This window comes from Babylonia areolata, chromosome 4 (genome assembly GCF_041734735.1).
Source record: "Babylonia areolata isolate BAREFJ2019XMU chromosome 4, ASM4173473v1, whole genome shotgun sequence".
Classification (NCBI taxonomy): domain Eukaryota; kingdom Metazoa; phylum Mollusca; class Gastropoda; order Neogastropoda; family Buccinidae; genus Babylonia; species Babylonia areolata.
This window is the reverse complement of record NC_134879.1, coordinates 52,601,039-52,608,538: the sequence shown is the minus strand read 5'-3', so window position 1 is coordinate 52,608,538 and position 7,500 is coordinate 52,601,039.

The following is a 7,500-nucleotide window of genomic DNA, read 5'->3' as shown; positions in this document are numbered from 1 at the left end:
CTCAACAAAACAGCTGTCGAGAAAATCATAGAACGTGCATAGCAGAGGGCGAGAGGATCTTTTCCAGACGACGTGTAAAACGCACACACACACACACACACACACACACACACACAGCATCACAGAAACAGAAAGATAAATAAAAAGATTCACTTTGAGTTGAAATGATCTCGGAGCTGTGGCCGATGGAATGGCGCCCCAGAAGAATCAGGCTGCGATTTTTCATGTCGTAAAATGATTGATTCAAACAGCTGGCATGCACACTGGGGACTTCATCTTTATGTAACTTTGTCCTGTAATCCTCTGTCTCTCTGTCTCTCTCTCTCTCTCTCTCTCTCTCTCTCTCTCTTACATGCACACACATACACACCACCCACTTTGTCATTTTCTTTCTCTCTCTTTTTTTTTATTATATTTTAGATCAAACAGGTCTAATTGTACGAAAAAAACAACAACAACAAAACAACAACAACAAAAAAGAAGCGAAAAAAACGAAAAAACAGTTGATGTCTTAAAATTCCGTTCGGTTATTCCCGCAAAGTACGACCGTTGTATTAACATCAGTGCCAGTATACTACCAGTTTAAAATGTTTGACCTGTCTGGGTTAAAGAGAGAGAGAAAGCACAACAAACAACAGAGCAAACATACAAGACCAATAACAACAAAAAGCAACAGATTGAAATGAGATATCGAAACGATGACGCAATGTTTCCACGCACGCGAAGAAAATTCTGCCGTCAAGGGCAGTGGGCAAAGTGAGATTGCCGAACTGATCAGCCCTGACCTTAATCACTATGGATTGCTTCCATGGTTTGGACAGTGGCTTTAGGGGTTGTTGTCTGCAGCAGTATCACAGAGAACTATCGATGTTAGGTCGCCAGGAGGCCACACACCAGAGGAGACACTGTTTGTCCACAACTGTGAATCTGGGAGTGCGGTGTTAACTTTCCATTGCAAGTCTGTTTTCAGTATGCATGGTAAAACTGTTTGTCTATCTACCATTTCTTTTTTTTTTCTTTTTTTTTTCAAGTGTGTATACATGGATTAACAAATATGAACACACACACACGCACATGTGCGAGAGAGAGAGAGAAAGAGAGTTGTCAACGATAAATCCACAGTTTTGTCACCCTGTTGCAAAGGAATTGGTAGGTAAGCTTGAACTACTCAAAGTAAAGTTAAGGGAGCCACAGTGAACACGCTCTTCCTGGGAGAGCACCGCAAGTTTCACACAGAGAAATTTGGCATGACAGGAAAAGTAATACAATACAATACAATACAATACAATACAATGTCAGCACGATGAGGTCTCGTGGATAACACCAGTCCCACTGCCTGAAGTACTCCGATAACGAGGCTGAGGACTTCATCTTCATGTGGCTTTGTCCAGTAATTCACGCGCGCGCGCGCACACACACACACACACACATTCCCATATAGAAAATCAATATTCAAATTATCTAAAAATATACACAGATGGATCTGTTCTACAAAATGGTGATTCAGGAGCGGCTTTTGAAATTCCTTCATTTAGAATAGAAAAATTATATTGGTAGACAATATTCCATTTTCACAGCAGAACTTATAGCCATACTCATGGCTTTAAATTATATTTCAGTCATTCCGAAAACTGTATGTGAGGCTTTATTATGTGTAGACTCGAAGTCAGTATTAGCCTACAAGCTATAGAATCTCCAAATTTAAAGAAGCGAATTGAGATGACAATGGAAATATTCATCAATTGACAAAACATGACATTAATATAACCTTGTGCTGGGTACAATCCCACTGTAGAATATCTTCAAATGAGTGGGTAGACCAAGCAGCCAGAAGAGCAGCACGTAATTTGGAAGGCGCAATACAACTAATTGACATCCAGTTAGATCTACATGAATGCTTTCGTATAGAAAATGTATCTTGAAATCGATTTGAGAAATTGCTTATAGATTCAAATAATCATTATTACCAATATTGTGTAAACACAAAGAATGCGGCTGATCCTAAATATTTTCTGAATTTGACACCACATTCAAGACAAAATACAAGTATATAATTCGTTTAAATGCCTTTCGTACAATTTTTTCTAAAATAAAATGTATGTGCGGTAAGCAAATGACTGTAAGCTATCTACTCATTCATTGTCCAAACATAAGACAGTTAATTCCAAAAGATGTAGCTGATGACTTTTCTGCCAATATTCCATTAGCCACTGAAAAAGTTTTGAATGATTATTCATTATTCAGAATGTTTTAGGAAATTCTAAACTCCACTCCATGCAGTTGGTATCCTCTTTTGATGTATTTTGATTAATGTCGTTATTTATATTTACATTGTTGTAAGTTTATACTTGTTGATATGCATGCACATATTTTCCTTTCTATATCACCTCATTCATTACACACCACAATCTCTTTTAGCTTTAATTTCTTATAATTCACTTTTCCTCTAATACATAACATGAACACTTTCTTACACTGATATTCACATACAGTCCCTTTTTTCATCCACTACTTCTCTTCTTTCTGTCTAATAACACTTTTAGTGAACAGACGCTAAACTGAAGATCTAACACACACACACACACACACACACACACACACACTGTAAGGTACCAGTGAACTGTTGACGTTCCAGGTTCATGTCCAGTCAGAACCGAGGCTCACACTTAGGCAGCATTTATACTCATGGAAGACCACGTATTCTAAAATTAGTAAAAAATGTAGCATGCACTTATTCCCATGCGACGTCTTCGTAAACATACATGTTTTTTTCTTTTCGATGCCCAGTTTGAATTTTTTTTTTTATGGCATTAACATTAGCGCAGTGAAATTACTGACATTTTTTTCATTAACATAACTATCTTGTGGATGTTATTCTTTGATCTGAAATTTCTGTCTCATTGTGGTCAACTGCTTAATTTTTTTTTTTTTTTTGCTGCACATCCCACACTAGCAAGCCACCCCACTTTAAAATGTTAGACTATTGTTTAAAAAGACCTCAAATAAAGTAAAATCTGTCATTGAACAAGTGTCGTGTCAGAATGACACTGCCATCTGCATTCTCAAAACGCTATTGAAGACAAAAGTTGGAAAAAAATATTCAGCTTTAACACGAATTTACAAGGATGTCACGTACGCTAATTCACGACAAGCCCTCTCTCAAGCCCTCCTCACCCCCACCCACCATCGGACCCCCTCCCACCAATTTGTTTTCTTTTTTGCCATGGAGACAGAGGTTTGGGTTTTTTGTTGTTGTTTTTGTGTTTTTTTCCGAGCGTCGCAAACAGAGTTGTCCCGCTTGTTTCTTCAAAATGGCTTTTTCTGTGTGGATATTTATGACAAAAGAGCAAACAGCATTTTGTATTTTTTTGTTGTTGTTTCCTTTCGCCAGTAGTTAGACAGTTCTTTGAAACGTACGCAAAACTTAACGTAACCCTCAACCATTTCTGAACCGAATACGGTATGGAGATCTAGCCTCCCAGTTTTGTCGCGTGTCGAGGTGCGCGAGCGACAGTGTGTTCGGAGTGTTCGTGTGTGTGCCGTCTGCTGCGCTCAGTCAGTGTGGGCGATGCATGCACGGAAGACAACTGAGACAGATGTCTCAGTCGACTTTCGTCCTTTACCAGAACCTGTGTTTTACGAAGGATTGATGGGTGATTCTCTTGAAAGTGAGTTTGGATTCAGTTGTGTTCATTAAGTACCGCGTACAACTTTACAGATGTTTCAGTGTGGCAGCGTTTTGTGAATGTTTCACTCCCCGAGGTCTTAGGAATTTATGAATACAGGCTTGTTATGGGTATCTGCCAATTTTATCATGATGATGATGTATCGATGCGCGCGGGAATATGTCTGTGCGTGAAATGTACTACTGATTCTGCGTGGATTATTCATTGGAAGTGTAATATCAACTTCTGTTATGGAACTTTCTCGAACACACACACACACACACACACACACACACACACACACAACCACACACATACACACACTCTCTCTCTCTCTCTCTCTCTCTCTCTCTCTCTCTCTCTCACACACACACACACACACACACACACCGAGGGAATACGAGGTCACCAAAATATAGTCTGTCCAGTTGCAATGGTCCATGCACACGTTGAAATAAACGAGAATCATGTGCCTTGTTCAATTTACGAATCTCTCTCTCTCTCACTCTCTCTCTCTCTCGCTCTCAATGGACGCTGCACACGTTGAAATAAACGAGAAACACGCGCTGAATTCATCTACGAATCTCTCTGTCTGTCTGTCTCTGTCTCTCCTCCCCCTCTCTTTCTGTCCAACAGCAATTGTCACTGCACACAATGAATGAAATGCACTAGAATCACGTGCTGAGATCTTATGCAGGTCCGTGTGTGTGTGTGTGTGTGTGTGTGTGTGTGTGTGTGTGTGTAGATTGTTTTCAATGTTTTGTTCACTGATCGATCAGTCCTGATATTGGTCCAAGCGGTGGGTTGGGTGATGAAGTAGAAAAACACTGATCGACCGACTATAGCACTAATCACAGACCTCCGAGCCAGCTCGATTGTGACTGTAGCTGACCGTGAATAGTGGCACGTCTCATCCATCATCATCTATTGTGTTCCCTCTATGCCCTCTGTTCTGTCCTGGGGGAAGTCGTCAATACACAGAGACGAGAGAGAGAAAGGAAATAATGATGTCGCTGTGAAACAAAGATCTCACGTGAATGTTTTGTCACAATCGCCAAATCAAGACCAACGTCGAGAAATACAATGGACTAAGACAAAACTAAAAACATGAAAACGCTGAAACACAGGACTTAAGTTTTGCCTGTGTAGGCGACAGAAAGCGTGTTGAGAAGTGCAGATCATTTCTGTGCTACCTTTTCAATCAGTGACGTGCTCGTTTTTGCTATCGAAAACACGCAGGTTCCAATGGATATCATGTAACAGATTATAGACAAGAGGTCAGCTGTTGTCTGTCTTGACCTCTCTCGCGATATGTACATCAGTATTGAGAAACAAGTTTAATCGTATTTGTATTTGTATTTGTCACAACAGTTTTCTATGTTTGAAATTCAGGCTGCTCTCCCCAGGGAGAGCGCGTCGCTACACTACAGCGCCACCCATTTTGGGGGGTATTTTTTCCTGCATGCAACTGTTTTATTTGTTTTTCCTATCGAAGTGGATTTTTCTACAGAATTTTGCCAGGAACAACCTTTTTGTTGCCGTGGGTTCTTTTACGTGCACTAAGTGCATGCTGCACACGGTACCTCGGTTTATCGTCTCATCCGAATGACTAGCGTCCAGACCACCATTCAAGGTCTAGTGGAGGCGGAGAAAATATCGGCGGCTGAGCCGTGATTCGAACCAGCGCGCTCAGATTCTCTCGCTTCCTTTAGTTTTCAAGCGCAAAGCCAGAATGTCTTTGGAAGACACACTGCATTGTGATGACGGTGATTGTTTAGGCTTAATAGAATTCATAAAAGCTCCTTTTCCCCTATACCTAAGGCAAACGTCTTGTACTCTCTGTTGTTCGTTAAACGATTTTCGCTGGATGGGAATGCTGCTGTGCGTGTTCACATCAATGGTCAAAATGTGATTTTGAATTTCTCAGGAAAATTATTCAGTAATGTAAAGTCAGATAAGTCACAAAACTGTAAAACGTACCGACCAAATTAACGATAAACAGGTGAAATTAACTTCCGGAAAAAGAGAAGCAGTTGCTCGTTCCATAACTGAGGCCAGTGACAATAATTATGTGAAAGAAGAACCCGCATCGGAATTGAACAACTGCTTTTGATATTGAACTTCTACTTTGCTAACCTGATTACTTAAAGCAAGGAACACTTTAGTTTTTGGTTGTACTGCACCGGCAGTACTGATCTCTTGCGCTCAGTGCTTGTGACTGATGTGTAACTCAAGCACATGAGTTGCCAAAGAAAGAAAACGGTTCAGGAAGACGCGCGTGACTGTAACAGGTACAATAATTGTACTGGAAAAGACGAAAAAAGCATACATCTATAAACCATCCGCTTGCATACAGTAAAGGTACAGAGAAACTAACCCAGACTTGTCTCATTTGTGTGTCTTTGCCTCATGAAAGCAGCACTTTCTTTGTACTGTTTGATAGTTATCTTTCTTTGCGTTGCTTAGATTTCAGAACTACAGTTATGTTTAAAGGTCATGGTCTGAACTGACAGGGACATACGGTCGTGAAGAGAGAGAGAGAGAGAGAGAGAGAGAGAGAGAGAGAGATTTGTGCAATGTCAGACATAACCAACAATAGTGAACTCATCACTATGCATGAGGCGGCACAATACCTCTGTCCAAACAAACGAAGGTTGTGTGTGTGTGTGTGTGTGGGCACAAGGACATGAACCAGTCCTGACATTACCGTCCGTAATATGCAAATGTCGGACTGGTTCAGTGGGTGAAGGAGAAGGGGGTATCTGTTTCTCAATCAGTCAATCAATCTGTATATCTATCAGTCTATCTATATATCTATCTTGGGTTGCTGAATCGCACAGAGGACGACAACATACGCGGGTTTTTTGTTTGTTTGTTTTGTTTTGTTTGTTTGTTTTGCTTTTTTTTCCCCATTCATTGGTTCCTTCTAGGAAGCGATATATCCTAGATTCAAACCCCGCACGGGCCATATATTTATTTCTTCCCAGGGATTTGAGTAGCAGTCTGGGCGCTAGTCTTTTGGGGTAAACGATCCTGTGTGCAGCGTACGGTTAGATACATGTAAAGAACCCACTGCGAGAACGTTCTTGCTGGCAAGACAACATGAAAGAGCAACCCACGTTGACAGATACGGTGTACACATAAGGTTGAGATGTGCACTGTGGCCATGCGTTCTCTACGGGTGAGAGGGGACAGAATAGCACCCGCAGAAAGTCTGTTGCGACAAATATGGGATGAGGTGGAGGGGGGTGGGGGTGGAGGAGAGGGAGGGGAGGCTGGGCGGGGGGTTGGGGGTTGGGGAGAGAAAGGAAAAATAATCGAACAGATTGAAATACCCCCGCAGAATGCAACATGATATGCTTCATAATTTGCTCACAGAAACGTCAGGTTGCGTGAGAGGCTTTCCCTCATGACATTCAAACAAACAAACAAACAAACAAAAACATCATCATCAACAACAACAACAAAAAAACAAAAAAAACCGCTTATCGGACCACGCTTGACGAAGTTTACCACTCCCAGCCACGTAAACGTTGGCAGCTGATGGAATGTTTGTTCCACACTCTGGCCTCTTTGTCCACATGCATGAAGCCTTTCTGTCGCCGTGGTGACTGGTTCAGTTCCGTCAGAGTCGTTTCCTGTTAATCTGAAGTCGCGAATGGTGTTTGGAAGTGTGAGAAGGAGGCTGCACGGGGGGAACGGGAGCATGAGGGAGGTGATGTGTGATGTGGAGGATACCGAACGGACCGATCGTTAATGTTGTTGCTTCCCCCCCCCCCCCCCCAACCCCCACCCCAACTCCCCCTGTAACACTCATAAAAAAACACACCAACAA